Source organism: Pinus tabuliformis, chromosome 6 (assembly GCF_031772625.1).
Source record: "Pinus tabuliformis cultivar Carrire ecotype Pingquan chromosome 6, CPIR1, whole genome shotgun sequence".
Taxonomy (NCBI): Eukaryota; Viridiplantae; Streptophyta; class Pinopsida; order Pinales; family Pinaceae; genus Pinus; species Pinus tabuliformis.
In genome coordinates, this window is record NC_142292.1 from 551,832,219 (window position 1) to 551,850,348 (window position 18,130).

The following is an 18,130-nucleotide window of genomic DNA, read 5'->3' on the forward strand; positions in this document are numbered from 1 at the left end:
GAGAGGAATCACTGATGATGATGATGACCCTCAAGGTACTGCAATACAATTCACATGGTGTGAATACATGAGTTGATGTCGAACACCACGCAAAATCTTTCGGTCGAAGGCCATTAGTGTAAACATGTCGCCAGAAGTGAGAAACTTGCCATTGAGGCATGCAAGCTTCAAAGTACTGGAAGGGTTGTCCCTAGGTCGGCTTCTTGGATAATGAGCTGATGTCGACAAGAAGTGACCCGTCATAGGAGGGCATTAATGGATCCCCCATCTATGACACGGAATGGAGCAAATGATTTTGTAGAGGTGAAAACGATCTGATGATACAAGGTTCAGGATGGCGGTCATGAAAGAATGAAGCATGAAGGGATTGTAGCAGATGAGACACAAGCTGGGTAGGTGAATTCTCTTAGCGACTTCTCTTGAACATATCGGCAACATTGAAATGGATTGGTAGCATTAACCCCAAAAGTGGATGGTACGGTGGACCAATGGTGATATGACCAGTGAACGGAATAACCCAACCTGACTCAATCATGGTGATGGAGTGAAAGTGTCATGTTCAAGAGTGACCTCCTACCAATAAAGTTTCTTCAAGTTTTCTTCCCAATTTTGCCCAGTCATTTCTGACCAATACCTCTTTATTTTTGTCAAGCTTGAGGAGGATAACATATGCTTGTTCTATAATTTTCCTTCGGGCAAACCCATCGCTATGTTTTAACAAGCCTAGCGACAATGAAACTCGTTCTTGTCTGAATGGACAAGTTTGTCGCTATTGTTTTAATGAGTTTAACGACAAGGATAACTCAGTCCTTTTCAATTCAACTTTAGAGAGTCTGAAAAGAGATAGAAAGAAGACTCCAATATTCCTTTTTCGTAACATAATCCCTTAAGTCCGAAAAAGTATAAAACAATGTGAAAGGGATGACTTTTCGATAGTTTTAACGAGCCAAACAAGACAAACGCTCGATCTTTTTGTGTAATAATCCCTTAGGTCCAAAAAGATTAAAATGTAGAGGAGGGATAGCACTTCCAATCACTTTAATGAGCTGGAGAGGCCAATTGCTCAGCAATCTTTTCATATTTTACGATTCAGATGAAAAGAGCTTAAAGGAGACACATTTTTGAGGAACGAGTGATGTTTTCAGATAGCAGCTGGTTCCAGCTAAGATTTGGAACTTTCCAATCACGACAGTGTAAAAAGGTGGCTAATAGGATCACTTGTGGCAGCTGTTCCTCAAAAGGGGTAAACAATGAAATGGAGGTGAATGATCAGCAATAACATAGTGGAGGTGATGGTAAGAACACGACCAAGGCTCAAAAGTTGATGATAATGCATTCACAATGGTTATTTACTGGATATGGGTTCATTTTTTAATGAGTTTAAACTTTGGTGGAACATATGCTCATTGCTAGATTTAATTTTTAACGAGCTTGAACTTCGCGTAAAACTTCTCATGCCAATCGTATAATAAGGATGTCTCGTCGATAGGTTCATTTTTTATGGAGCTTGCACCATTCGAAATTATGCTCCGACTTCTTTCATTATGTAAGCTAGGAATGACCAATCCTACTAGTTTAAAGGGTTAAGAACCTACAAACTAAGAAAATAAATGGTCGCTTTTCACTTTCCCGCAAAAAGTTTGCATGCCCCCAGGTATAGCGAAGTAGAGTTTCCTAGGTTACCCCTAAATTTGCAGACAAAACATTTGTTCTATCAGGAAAGGCCTACCTTTCCAGGTTACCCTTCAATTTGCAGAAAAAACATTTGTTCTATCGGGAAAGGCCTACCTTCTAATAGAGGTATCTTATTCTGCTCTAATCCCATTTTCCTAAACGGACGGGTGCGTCAGAACAGTCATATATCCTCTGTGTAAACCTACCCTATACCTGAAGTTTTTTGCCGAAACAGGCCAGGGTGCATGCCCCCTGGGTTTCAGTCTTGACCACCGAATCACTCACGCTCATCAGGTGGATGGGCTAGAGATTGATGAGACATTCCTTGTGCAAAAAGACCTATTAGGGATGGCATTTGACTATTAGCTATGTGTGAACCGGGGAATGAAAGCTGGTCTACGAGTTGGACCACTCTGCCTTCATGCGGAAAACACATTACTCGAAAGAGTGAGGAGATGATGGCTCCCATGCTATAAATGTAGTCACGCTAAAGGAGTAGATTGTAATCTAAAGATCCTTGGACTACCATTACGTTCAGATAAACGGTTTTCCTTCTCAAGGTTATAGGCAAACTTGGAAGGATCCCTAATGACTGGCTGATTCCTTTATCAAAGCCTGTCAGATATCGCATCTCAGGCAAAAGTGATGGCAAACCAAGCGCTTTCCAAGTAGTTGAGGAAAGGATACTCATAGAAGCCCCTTCATCTATGATGGTACCAACCATGACCATTTTGTAAGTTTGCACTATAATTCGAAATGGTTCATTAGATGGTAAATGGGGTCTGCCTAGTAGATTCCAATCGAAGGAAGCGACTAGGTTACTTAGAGGTGGGACCGAATAAACGGCCAGATACAACTCCGATGAATTTCCTTCCTGCGGTAAAGGAATGGGAAGCTTATCCCCATGTTCATCGGAGTCTGTGTTTACAAAAATAATTTGAACGGTGTTGTTCTCATTCTCTTCGGTGACTGTATCATCTGAAGGTAAATCTTCTGAAGTCAAGATGGGGTCGACTGCCGTCTCGACCTGTTGACTTTGGTCCGATGTGGACTCAGAGGGTATATCTTCAAGATAGGTGCTGCGACGAACTCCAAAGGTGGGTCAGTCGGATTTTCAACTAGCAATAGATTCAGCAAGAGTTTCTTGTACCCCGGAGGGAGTCGTTGCGATGACATAGGACGATTATCCAAGACTCTTTTAGCTTCATCCAGGAAGGGACAATGGTGGAGGGCATGGTTGCCTTCACACAGTCTGCAGGGAAATTTAAATTTTCCTTTTTTTCCGGTGACTTCGCTTTCAGTAGTTGATGTTGTACTGTCAACATGATCGTCAGAGGTTGACAACACCGGATTGTGCAAGAGGGGAGACCAGTCCCTAAGAATCCGTCGGATGCAAGGAAAATCTCGGTGATAGTGGTCTCCTTTGCAGATGACACATGGAGATTTATTTTTGGACGATGCAGTGTGTGGATTTTCGCTAGATGATGCACGGTTACCCCTTTTTGCCATTGGCTCCTTCTTCTTCTTCTCCTTCCCCTTCTTGTTCTTATGAGTTACTTGGTTTTTAGTTTTACTATCTTTACCAAGCAAAGAGGAAGAAGGAGAGGGAGAGACAAACGAAGTAGAAGGTTGGGGGGGAAATATGGTATCATCTAGTTGTTGATTCGATTGTTCAGGAATCATGGTGCTTTGAATGACAGAGGTCGAGAAAAGCCATACCGGTAGGCCAATTGTTAGTCCTGGAAAGGACAATGTGGCCATATGAGGTGCACCAACATCTCCCCAAGAGGAGAAAGGACTAGGACTTCCCCCAAGGGGAAATCCTTGGTTGGTGGACTCCATTTTCTCAACCTAAGACCAACGAGGGAACAGTGACATTATTCCGATTAAAATAAATTTTAGACGCTTTGACACAACTTGCTTTTTCACTTTTTAAGAGTTGAGAAAAATCTAAAGATGACTCTAGTTGTCTTCGATTTTAAATGAGCCTGAAGTGACAAGTGCTCAGATGGACCTTTTCCTTTAAGGAGTCTAAAAAGGAATGAAAGAGACTACTCTGGAAATCTAGACAGAGGAATTACAAAACGAATTGCAAAACTGCAGAATACTTTTTGCGGTACGACAGTCAATCTTCTCAAATGCTGTATTCAGTGCATTGCAATCGATAGGGCGACAGACATGGCTTCCTAAGGATAAAGGATATAGCCTATTGTGGTCTCCCAATATATACTCGATGGTATGTGGGAGCACAAGTCTGCACCAGCACTTATCGTCTCAAAGAGGAGGAAGCACCCAACCTACGATGAAAGCGACAGTTACCAGGCTTTACGACGCCAGAATACGTCTCTAGCCTATACTTCTAGGTGTTGTGTGTTAGGTTCCAAAGCATTTTTATGTTCATTAAATTTATTTTACAGTTGATCTTTCTTAAGAAATTTGCCTTTCAGGTTCACTGCGTGATGTAGATATACAATTCGTAAAATGCAATCTAAGATGATAATCAATCGTTTAATCTTCTTTTTGCAATGAAAATCCTAGCTACTAAGGAAAGAGAAATGAAATCCTTTCAACATAGAGCAGAGAGCACACACTAGATGCACTATCCTAAATCAAAATCAACAAGCAGTCTAAATGAAAATGCACATGCATGTATTTGTTTTTTACTTTCTTAATGTGTGAATGACAAAAAGAATACTAAGCACAAATCTGAACTATTCCTTCTTTCAAAGTGATAGTACTAACGATTTTCTTTTCAAAAAACGATAGGAATGCAACACTACACTTTGCGATTTTGAATTGAAAACTGCTTTCGACACTTGAAATACTAATAATTCAGATCAAATACAAGAGTAATAGTACAATCGACTATCAAGAACAGTAGGATTCTTTTCTTTGACTGAAAACGACACTTGTGACACTTCCAAATCAAAAGGCGATAGTTCGATTAAGCTACTTCTTTGTAAAAGAGAATTGTAAATGGTGCACAATACATAAAAACATTCACAATGCTTTGTACAATAGAGGTTGGATGATGCAAAGAAGGGGGTTTCAACAGTGGTCTACTAATCACAGACAACAAAACTCCTCAATAAAACTGAAGATAGTGAAGAAAAAACCAAAATCTGGAGGCAGATCTAGTCTTGTCTGATCATCGCACCTGTAACACAAGGAAACAGGGATACATCCCACCTACTACACATGAGAGGTGCGATACATCTAGATTTCATAAAGGAGAGGGTGCGATAGTCAAGGAACGAGACTTTAACTTGGTTTTTGGTCACAATTTGCAGTTTAGTCCAGGGATTTAGGCCGAGCAAATGATAGTTAGTAACTACAAAGTATAGGGATGATCTAATGAAGTTACTCAAACTACCTCTAGGGCACTTAGGATGTTTGCAAGTCAATTGTTCAGTGCATAAACAAACCTAGAGATTGACTGAAGCAACGTTGATCTACTTTGCACTTGCATAGCAAATGCAGTTCGAAGGCTAGCTGGCTTAACTTCAGGCTTCGTTTGTGGTTTATGAATCAAACAACTAGAGACAAGCAATCAAACTAATCACTCCCCAGCAGAGTCACCATTTTGTTATCAGGAAATCTAGTGTCTATTCAGAACTGCTAGTCCTACTAAGACGGGTAGCTATCTTAGAAACAAACAGATTAAAGTCACTTGTTTTTCCTTTACGAGAGAGAGATGAGAAAGAAGCAGAGAGTACCAACCTCAGTCTTCCGCTTGGCTCCTTGCTTGTTTCCTTTCCCCTTTGACAGAATCTCGCCACTGCTTCCTTACTTGTCTAGCTTCAAAGAGCACCTGTAGATTCACAGCAGCATAATACCATCAAAGCATAGAGGTCTTTCACTGTAAACAATATAGGATCAGATATATATCGACCATACAAATGCATATAACAAACATAGTATTCAGAGATACACAAGAATATGGAGGAAAACCCAATAGCTTTATTAGTAAAATTCATAGAAGAGAGGATTACAACCACTTGGTCTGACCCAGTGCCATCCTCCCAGCTTGAAAGCCCTCTTCATCTCACACAAAGCAAGATCACCCAACAATGTCTTCAAAGAGAAACCAACAACACCTCTTTTCAAATTACCCAATTCCAACCTTTGGATCTCTTGGATGAGGGATCCATTTATAGATATTTGCAAGGGGGTGAGTCAGTTTTTGGGATTTTGATTAGTGTCATCTCTCTGATAGTTCCTGGTTCCACATGGAGATTTTAGATCTCTTACTCATCCCTGGGTGAACTCAGAGAGGCAAGTGTCAAATGAGTAGTTTCTAGAAGCTTCTCTGGGTTACCACCTAGCAAACGGCTTGTGCCATTTGTCTGCTCTTGATCATCGCACCTTATAGAAGGGCTTTCCAGTATGCATCGCACTTTTTACATGTGGCAGGTGAGATGCATCGCACCTTTAGCACTGGGCAATTTGTATGGTCTTGCTTTGACCAGTTTTGAGTAGTTTTTCATGGAGAACTTCTGGGAGATCATGTAATCAGCTGACCTTGCTCCTTTAGGGTATGAAACAACACTTTTAGGGACTTAGAAGCCCTTGGTTTATGGACATATGTGATTAGGGTTGCAGTGCCCAAATGTGTCTATAACACTAGCCCACGTAGTTAACCGGGGGGTTAGAGGGGGGGCAGAGCCCCCCTTCATTGCGCCGATTTTGTAGCGGCGGGGGGGGGGTCACAGGGGGTTTGAGGCATACCCATAACCCCACTTTATGGAGTATAGGGCAACGCCTCGGAAAATTTTGGTTTTGGACCTTATGTTAGGATGGGCGGACCCACCTATGGTTTTGTGCATCATTTTCACACATGTTTTTGGATGGGATGGTTTTCGGTCCATGGTATTGGATGCTTCGACATGTATAAATATGTATTATAACATTGAAAGGAACATAATGAAAAATCAAGCTGGTAGTCCTAGTTTTGGGATCCAGGGGAAAATCTCTGTGTATATGTGTTTTATGTGTTATGCTCTCGCATTGTTTATTTTCTGTGTTTTAGAATTCGTATGCAGGTAATTTCTGTACGGGGTTAAAACTTACAGTTGGGCGAGTGGTGACATGGGTTGACTCGAGGGACCACTGGACAGAGGGAAGCGAGTTACATTTTATATGGAGGCCAACATATGTTTTATGGGAAGGTCAATGTATGGTTATGTGTTGGGGTGATCTTTGGGCAAGCCAAAGGGCCATGACATTTGGAGAATTTGAATGGAGAACATGGCATATATATTGGAGGTCGAGTTGTGGAGTTGAGCATCCAAGCAACTCGCTCCATAACACAGAAACTAGAGCGAAGAAAAGGATCGCAAAGAGGCTGAAGGCACAGGATAACAGGTCAGGTCGTAGGCAAGGTTGAAGTTCGTTTCAGTAGGTAAACAGGTAGTGTCTCCACATAGGCCTAGACAATGTTGACGCCTTGTGGGCTGAGTTGCACTTTGAGTCTAGGTAGCGACAGGCATGACGAGTTGTGATGTGTAGACATCTGAATGAAGTTAGGTGCAGTGGTCTAGTGAAGTGGGTGCGAATGAATGGGAGGAAAGGCACGACTGAATGAAGTTTTGGGTATAGCCAAGTGCAGGAGCTAGGCATGACTGAAAAGGATGCACTGAATGGGCAAGTTGGGAACTTCTGAACGACAAAGTGCTACACGATTTTGGGTAGCATAAATTTGGGGCTTCCAACAGAGATAGTGGAGATGGGTGGCAGTGTTGCATGACCTGGGCACGACTACTGGGTGAACTTGGCAAGGTGTGCCGGTGGCTGCATGGACTTGGGAAATTTTTTATAATATTGTAATTGTACATTAATTGAATATTTTATATAACTGTTGGGTAGAATTTACGAGAGTTTACCCTGCCAAGTATATGTGTATACTTGTGTTATCATTTCCGCTGCATAAGTGTTGGAGGTAGGCGTAGTACATACACTTAAGTATTGGTGAAAAGAAAAAGGGTACTGGTGCCACATTTGCCAATGTGTGGTTGAAAGATTACCATCTAGATAGGGGCATGACACCCCGAGTTCTTTGGTCTCCTTATCTTTCTCCTCAATTCCTTGAGAGTCATATGTCATGTCATCCATCTTCATGGCCAGTAAGAGACACAATTTCATAGTTTAAGCGGGCAGTGATTGCTGCGGGATGAGGCCTTAGGAGGACACAGTTTTAGGATGCAAGGTAGACTTAGGAGCTGAGATGCATGAGGGATAAAAACTCCACAGTTTCTAGAGACAGTGGGTTCTAGTTGACGGAAGGACACTGGAGGAAACCACAGCTCAGTTTTTGATGCCAAGGGAGGTTAGGATTTTTATGCATTCCATAGTTCCAGCAGGCAAGGGAAAAAGCTTGAGGGTTGTAGATGTAAAGTGTGCAGTTCAGGAAAGATGGACGAGACTACGTCACTAGGGAAACTCCAGAATTTGGTTAAGTGTGGGATCATTAGAACCGATGTGAAGAGTGATAGAAATTGACTACGGTCACACACTTGAACACGTAGTGATGCAACATAGACCATCCAGAACATTTAAAACATACTTCTCTTAACACAACAACCTTTGTGACAACTTACGACAAGTGTGGCTCCAATGATAAACTTTGAGAGGATAAAGGAAACACTTGTGCAAGAGTGCATGAAATGAGTGGAAAAAATGTTTATGTGGTGAGGACAACCCATTCTCATAAATATTTCCCATTGAAGCAAAACAAACTTCCCTTTGCATGAAAAGTGATAATTCCCATTCCCAAAGATGACACATAATATATAAAGATAAAAGCATGAATGACTCTTAAGATCTAAGAGGGTAGCTTCAGATCATCAGTGTACCAATAAGTGGCTAAGCAATGATCAATCACACGATCCACAGTCGGCTCCAAAATTTAAGTGTAGGCAAAAATTTTAGAGGCTGTTACAGCTGCTACAACACTTGGTGACACACTGGTTGAATACCAGCTTCTCTATCTTGGTTCATTTTACTGTATGGCCTTGGTCCTTCAGGGAGTGTTAGTTCATCATGAAGATTAGTTTGGCTTCCCTACTTACCCCATGGGTAGACATGGTCCCCTTTGTACCTTCTCTATTGAACACAACATAATATTTAGCCAAATCAAAACGTTTCCTATTGGGGAGGGTAGTTTAGCTCACGAGCTTAAGATTTTTAGGGTATAGTTTTTCATCTCTAGTGTTGCTCCATTGCTAGTAGGCCTAGACAGTACCCCATTAGAGTCATGCAGGAACACAAGCATTGCTCCACTTCCAGAGAGTCTGTATAGTACCTTGTTGGAGTTTCCAGCTTCACCTCTCTGTGCATGAAGCCTTTATCTTCTTTCGCCTTTATTATTTTAAAAAAAGAGAGAATTATGCATTGACACTTATTTATTTTGTGGCAGAAGAGAGATCCTAAATTATTTAGAGTAGGAGAGGTTGTTCCTTTAGAGAAGCATATAAATACCTATGATTTAGGTTTTCTCATTTAGATTTTCTCCTTCTCCATTTATACTAGTTGGATAAACTTGAAAAAATCAAAACAGAAAACTAAGTATAGGCATGAGCTTCTTAGACTGGACACAGGTTCATGGTTGGACCAAAGTTCTCCTTATTGACGGATCATATTTTCTATCAGAATTTCATCAGCCAAAAGATACAACCAATTACAAGGAATATGGACATAGGACTTGCCAAATGTTGAAGTGTCACAAGACTCTTTGAAAATTAGTCACATACACACTTGGAAGCTGACACAAATCTAGGCACAACACTTATTCACGTGTACAAAGAAAATGAGAACTCAACAAAAAAGTAAAAGAAAGATGAGAGGAAATAAAGACACAACAAGGAAACAAAAATAGAAGACAAGAAAACAAAATGGCTAAATCAAACATGATGAAGAATCAAAATAAGGAAAAGAGGATGGACTATGAAAAAGGAGTGAAACATGAGTGTAGGAAAGGGAGAGCTAATGATGCATCTAATCCTACTCCTAACCTAATAGCTATAAGGTTTGGTTTACGTGTAATGAAATTTCCAGTGAAGTCACCATAGCCATTCCCAACTTGAATCCACAAAGATATGAACGACTAAAACATATATAAAGTGATGTGCAACAGAAGATACAAAAACTTGAAATTTTTTCACAAGAAATGGAAGGTCCTTCCTATGGGCAAAGAAATGTGCCACAACTGCTACTTTCATCCAATCCACATGCTTACTTTTTTGATGAATACAATTTTTCAACAAACCTTGGAAGCCTCTTTCAGATGTGTCCTCATCTGCACTGATCTTCTTAGCAAGAGCAAGGAAGGATTGAAACTTGTTGCCTGCAACAAAGCTTGCCAAGTAAGATTGTTCCAACCATTTAGTGATCGGATCGTAAAATTCATGATGGTCATCTTAAAAGAATCGTGATATTTCAAATTATGAATTTTCGATCGAGAGACATGATCACAATGGGAATATTTTACTTGAAAATGGATATGATCAAAACTTCTCTCTGGATGGCAGCCATCTCTGTCACAAGTTTCACCAGATTTTTTAGTTTCAACAACAATCAGATTAACCGATTGAAGAGGCTATTCTGATGGAACATTCAAAGATAAATACATTGGTGAGATTTCATGAGAAAGTTGATTTGAAGAGTTGTCTTCATGCAAAAGAAGAGATGATGAAGGGTGGGAAGAGTTCTCTACGATTTGACTATTTTCAATTTCATCTTGGACAACCTCACCACCTTGTGTCAATCGAGGAGATAACTCATTGAATGAAGAAGAAAGAGAACATGGAGTATCTCTGTCGCAAGTGCATGTGTTGCAAATGGTCGGATACAAGGGATAGTGAGATGAAGGGGAAGTTTCAATAGGAACATCTCCTTTGACTGAAGCATATTATAAATTCAAATTAAAATCTTCACGAGGAACCAAAAGATCATTTGATGTGCTTAGGCATCTGTCACGACATATAGAAGCATTGGAATGATTACTGCCCAAGGCTGGGGATTGATTGAAATAATTGATTGTACTATATTTTCCACTGATATTAGTAGATTGAGAGTCATTGAAGAATGAAAACAAATTTTTTTGATGCAGACAATTTCAAAATAGAGTGGAGAAATTGATAGTTTCCTCACCTTTATTATCCTTACACTACATAATGTGACTTCTTTGTACCTGATTTAAAATTGAGCCAGCAACTTGAGAATCAAGAGAATGTGAAGAACTGGTTGGTGAAGTAGATTCACCAAGTGGGTCACTGTACAAAGAGTCAGGGTGTGAAGAAGACATAGGATAATAGAAATATGGATCAACCTTGAGATTAGAGTTATGAATAGAGACATTCTCGTATGGAATGAAGGAGTGTGTCTTAATTATACGCTTCGTGACCCATTATGGGATTTCCTCCATTGAAGCAGGAGATGAATGAGAAGACAGATTGGAGATTTGATTCACAGATTTCCTAGTTTCATGATCACCGCAAGGAGGCACCCAGATTTCCTAGCATGTTCTCTCCTCCCTCTCCTTCTTCATCATCTCACGATGATCTAATAGTTTACTTCTTCCTACAATTCACTCATGATGGGATGACATCAAATCCAAAAAATCCCTAGTGTAAGATGATGCATTATTATCCGTTGACTAAGCCCGGGATAGGTGAAAAGCTGGGAAAGAAGGTGCAATAACTGTGCATTTCATAGTTCTAGGTGACAAGGAGGGAGACTGGTCATTGAGATTGTGCATAGTGTAACTCAAGATTGGCTGAGGAACTCCTAAGAAGAGTCCTCACTACTGGAGAAAATTGCACAGAGGCCCCTGGGAGACCGGATTACATAGTCGATATCATCAGTGGTAGCTACAAAGTGGGACCTTAAGAGGTAGACCTACACAATTGTTTTACGGAAGGAAGCACTGGGAGGAAGAGGGACTAGAGAGGATAGATCTGTGTAGTTTCTAAGATTAGTGAGTCCTGACGAAGGGAGGACACTAGGGGACACTTCTACACATTTCTAGGAGATAAGGAAAGCTTGGGTCTCTCTGCATTGTGTGGTTCCAACAAGAAGGGAGTAGGCTTGATGAATGATCTTGTGAAATGCGTAGTTGAGGTCAGGCTTATGAAAGATACAACCCAATTCTTGGGAGGAAGGCAATTTGCTGAGCTCTGGAATTGTGCAGTGAAAGTTCCCTGGTGGATAATGACTGCGAATGTGCAATTTTAGGAAGAAGTTCAACATTAGTGAGGGCTAAGACTACACAGTGGGAAGCTCAGTTAGGGTCCGGTGAAAGAGAGTTGTTTGGTCAGAAGGATTTTAAAAAAAATGGTTGTGTGGTAGGCAGTTGACCTTGTGAGGAACTTGACCTTGTGATCGCACACTTAGCATACTTCGAAAGCATGAAAAAATTTACCACAAAAACAACAAGACAAAGCATTACCCTTTCTGAGACTGTACTAAAGAAAAGATCAACAAGTGCTACACTTGAGATAGACTTTCGGATGACCGTGATGAAAATTATCCAACAATGCTTAAAACTTTGTCTATAACTACAATAGGTGTTTACATGGCTAGGAAAAATTGTATACACAAATACCAACCTTCAAGGTCACTGAAAAGATTCACAAACATGACATGACAACCAAACATTCCAAAAGATGATATTTGATCCAACAATAAAAAGGGAGCAAGACACTTAGAGGAAACACAGGGAATGAATTTCAGTGCTTGCAACCATGCATGTCATTGAAGACATAATGATATGAAAATGATAAGTGTTCCTTCATGCTACACTAAGAGGTGTATTTCAAAAAGATGTGCTTTGTTTTCCATACCTACCATCCAAAGGGTTATGCATCAGATAGAGTCTTCATGCGGTCCTGATCTTCTAAAATACCATGGGTTCCTTCATCTCCTTATCTTTATCCTCAGATCCTTGAGAGTCATCTAGCATGTCATCCTTATTTGTGGCCACTAAGAGACACAATTGTGTAGTTTAAGCGGGTAGTGACTATTGCGGAATGAGGCCCTGGGTGGACACATATATGTGTAGTTTCAGGATGCAAGGCAAACTAGGGAACTGAGATTCTTGAGGGACAAATTTGTGTAGTTTCTGGAGACAGTGGGTTTCGGCTGAGGAAAGGACACTGGAGGAAACCACTGCGCAGTTTTGGATGCCAAGAGAGGTTGGGATTTCTGCGCATTACGTAGTTCTAGCAGGAAAGGGAAAAATCTTGAGGGTTGTAGATCTGAAGTGCACAATTTAGGAAAGATGGATGAGGCTAGGTCGCTAGGGAAACTATGAAATTTGGTTAAGTGTAGGATCGATGGAACCGATGTGAAAATTGATAGAACTTTACTATGATCACACACTTGAACACTTAGTGATACAACATAGACCATCTAGAACATTTAAAACACACTTTCTTAATGCAACAACCTTTGCGAAAACTTACGATAAGTGTGGCTCCGATGATAGAATTTGAGAGGATAAAGGTGACACTTGTGCAAGAGTCCATGAAATGAGTTTGAAACATGTCTATGTGGTGAGGAAAACCCATTCTCATAAATATTTTCCCTTGAAACAAAACAAACTTCCCTTTGGATGACAAGTGATAATCCCCATGCCCAAAGATGACACATACTCTATAAAGATAAAAGCATGAACAACTCTTAAGATCGAAGAGGGAGTCTTGAGATCATCAGTTTACCAATAAGTGACTAAGCAATGATCGAGCACAAGATCCACAGTAGGCTCCAAAATTTAAGTGTAGGCCAAAATTTTGGAGGGTGTTGCAGCTGCTACAACACCACCCTGTTCCACCTTCTATGCGCCACTTGACATCCTTATGGGGTCCGTATAGTGGGATGACATCATGCTAATGTTAATGTGCCACATGTCACTCTATGAGTGATCCACATGTCACTCAATAATGTCCCATTTAGGAACCTAAAAAATAAAAAAATGTATGACACGTGTTCCCTTCTCATTGGCCCCACGTCATCAGTGTTGTATTCATTTGTGACGAATAATATTCTGCCACTTGTCCTTTTGTCAAAGGAGAGCGAAAGGGTCCTATAACCTTGGTTTAATACTGCACTACCTCTTGTCATTGTGCCATGTTGATTGGCCTTACTCCACTATCATGAAACCACTTGTGGTTTGCGTCCCCCCACCTAGGTTTTTTGTGGTTTTGAGGGTGAGGGGTGGCTCAATCAACCACAACTGTTGATCTTCTAATCAGTGGTTTATGGAAACAACTTTTGCATGTCCCCCTTTCATATCAACTATTGAGTTGTTGACCCCCACATAATTTATTCAATGCCTTGATGAGGACACGTGGGGCCTGATCCTTCCAACTACATGCATGTCGTTTAACTTTCATGTGATGGCCTCCCAATCTAAACACTCCGCCAATCAATGTGATTTCCACTGCTACTAACTCTCACATGCTATATTGACTCTCTATCTATTGTTCCTTACACTTTCATACTACCATGTTCAACTGGCCCACATCATCCCACTCGTTCCGTTAAGTGCTCCATAATGTTTTTCGAGGGTACACTTGTTGGGTTACCTTCGATGGGTTGTGCTATATGTGGGCTCTGCCTTGGGCCAATCAACATGCTCTCTGCTGATGCATTTTTTTCTCCATGTCATCCAAGAGCTATTTTTGATTTCTCTGATAAAAATACTCCGCTATCTTGTGCACACCTCCAAAGAAAATGATGCTAAGTCCTTTTCACCATTTTAGCTCTGGATAAATTTGATTTTGGGTTCCTTGACTTTGATTGCCTCTAACTTTTGATCTAGGAGGCCATTTATGGATTTTCACATACCACTGGAAACATCTTTCAGAGCTCTATCCATCCAAGTGGGTTTCATCTACATTTGGAACGATATGTTGTACGATAAATGGCACCAAAGTCTCTACACCTTTACCAATTACTTCTTGGAAACATCGGAGCCTTGCAACACCTTTTCCTTCAAGCTTTTTTCCTTGGCAACCAATGCTTTTCCTTTTCCATCAATGAGAGCACATTTCCAACACATAAATCATATACAAATGAGGTTTTATACATTTTATGAAAAATCCCCACACTTATTTTTATGATGATCCCAAAAGTCAACCCTAGGCAAAGTACAACTCATAATTTCTAATATAAAAATATTGATTGATCATACATACATACAATGTTGTTCTCTTACTACTGAAGGTGTTCTTTTATCTCTTTTGGAATCCAGTGATGGATGTTAAAATCTAAATAAAGAAAAAAAAAAATTTATTAGAGTGAAAATGAATAAGAAAGGCTTGAAGCAAATTATGCATTTTGGTTTTGATTAGTTGACATTCTTTAGATTTATTATACACCATTTTTATAGATCCTTGATTGACCTATTATGCATCATTTTCATTAATGATGCATCATTTTATTGTTCTCACAAGTATTTATTATATAAACTATTGTCTTTATAGCATCTCATTTGTGTCCTTAGATTGCATTAATTGTCTCTTGATTGTCATTTAAGTCATACTTTGCATCATAATTCCATCTTACTAGGGTATTATGGTCTCATACTTTGCGTCATAATTCCTTAGTGCCTCAAACACACTTGCTAGATCTAATAGAATTCAATCATGTTGTTTGGTTTACATTTCATATCCTCAAACCAAAATCACAATGGGTCTCTTAATGTCGTTAGGAAGATTTGCAACTTGCCATAAAACTCTAACCATGGCATGGATGAGTCAACTATCAATTTCATTGGATTCCTAAAACTAAGTTATAGAAAGGGGCACGTATTTTCTATGGTTCCATTATTTGGAAATTAATTTATTTGAGGACTTCTAGAGCTAATGTTTTTCTTAGTAAGGATGAATGTAATTTTTGCACAATAAGGTCAACTTTGAAAAAACACAAACTAAGAAATTATAGGTATAAGTGTGGCACATGAGACTTATCTAAACACAATTTATAGAGCTTAGAGAACTCATTTATGTTGCTTGGTTTGGTTTTTATACCCCTGAACCAAATTGACAATGTGTCATTGAATGGCTCCAGGAAGTTAGCTATAACTCACCATAAAACTCCAATCAAGATTGAGATGGGAGAAACATTTAATTTTTTGGAATCCAAATGCCAAGGTACAACTACGTGAACCCATCTTCTATGATTCTATTCAATAAAAACTTATTTATTTGAGGATCTACATAGCTATGATTTCTCTCAGTAAGCGCTAATGTAATTTTTCCACTAAGGGGTTGGTTTTACAAAACTGTGGTGCAAGAAATTATGGGTATAATTCTCAGATGGGCCTTGGAAAAAACACTTGTTGGAGCTTATAAAAAATAAATTATTCTACTTGATTTGGTTTTGATACATCTAGAACAAATTTACGTTTTTTCCATGAATGGCTTTAGGAAGCAAGTTGCAACTTGCCACAACACTTTAACCATGGCCTGGCTGGGAAAATTGTTGAATTTTTTGGACACCTGAAACCAAATTATAGCTAGGGGAACCACTATCTTATGAATCCATTGGAATATATTTATTTTAGGACCTTTAGATATAGGGTTTTTTGTCATACAGATCAATGCAATTTTTTCATAAAGAGATTGGTTTTGCAAAACCATAGCATAAGCGGTTATGGGTAACATGTTCATGTGGGAATTGGAAAGAGACAAATTTTTAGAGCTTACGAAACTCCATTAAGTTACTTGATTTGGTTTTTATATCCCTGGGCTAAATTCATTATGTGCCCCTAAATGGATCTAGGTCGTGATTTGCAACTCACCGTAAAACTGTGATTAGGACCTAGATGGGAAAACATTTTATTTTGTTGGACTACTGACACAAGGTTATAGCTAGCGGAACCCCTCTCCTTTGTTTCAAATGGAAAAAAATTGATTTATTTGAATGTATTTGGAGTTAGGTTTTTTCTCATTAAGGGCGTGTTACCCATGTATATATAGTGGTAAGGATAGGAGAAACGTTTTTCTCCTAGAATGCATATTTCTAACAAATAGCTTGATCTGATACTTATATGGTATATTATTAAACACTTCTCACCTACCCATTGATCAACTCATCCACTTTATTAGATGTTCACCAAATGAAGGTAGTTCAATTACCAAGGGATGCATGGGCCACTTTTTCATATCAAACACTAACATTCAAATATATTAAAATTTAAGTAAAGGTCATGGGTTGAAATCAGATAATGCATCATGGTACTTAGAAGTTATTCTTGTTGCCTCATTTCATCTTGGTGGTCATCTTTTCCTTCCAGCAAAGTGAAATCTTGGGGCTTTTATCGTTGTATAGGAGTGTTATGAAACCATCTCACAAAATAGAAGAAAATATAGATCAACGACTTAAAAATTATCATTTTCGATGGGGAAAACTCTTGTACATTACATAAATGAAAATTCTTGGATGATACAAATGATAAGACATCCTTGGTATATATAGGAGTCTAAGGGGTCACAATATAATTAGAGCCTACGTAACAATAATAATGTAAGGGCACAACAATAACAATAGTGGGCTTCTATGGGGCACAACAATAACAACATGGTGGATACATGGACACAATAATAAAAATATGGGGCTATACTAACAATAATAATAATGGGGATACACTAGTGTTATAGGGACCTAACATGCCCCTCTCCTTCAAAAAAGTGTTTTCCTCAATGGTAGAGTAGTTATGGATGTTTGTGTATAAAATTCTCATTCTCCCATGTTTAATCTTTAGTGGGTAAATTCTTCCACTTAATGAGATACTTTGAAACTCATCGATTCTGTAGTTGTAGGGTTCTTATTTCCATGACTAATTCAGGCTCAAATATGATTTTTCCTTCTTTGTCAAGTTTTGGAAACACTTTTTTAACTGGAAGCTTGTCACCAATAACCTTCTTTAAGCATGAAACACAAAAAATTGGGTGTACGCTATAAGATGCAGGCAACTCCAGTTTGTATGCCATAGTACCAATCTTTTGCAACACCTTATAAGGACCATAGTACTTGGGTGATAACTTATTATCCTTCTTAGCTTTCTTGAGGGGAATTTGTTTATATGGTTGTAGCTGTAAAAGTACCTAGTTGCCTACATAAAAAATGCATTCATTGTGAGGTTGATTTGTCTGTTGTTTCATTCGATTCTGTGCCAGAGTGAGGTTATCCTTTAAGATTTGGAGAACTTTTGTTGATGCTCGATGTGTTCTTCCACTACTGGAACCTTATAATGTTCTCTTAAATATGATGTGATGGATGGTGGATGATATCCATAAAGTTTCATAAATGGGGTCATTTTTTCTGTAGTATGGAAGGAAGTGTTATACCGCCATTCAGCTAGAGGTAACCACTTTACCCATTGTGCTTGTTTATTAGATACAAAATAATGAATATATCCTTCCAAACATTTGTTCAATATATTAGTTTTCCCGTC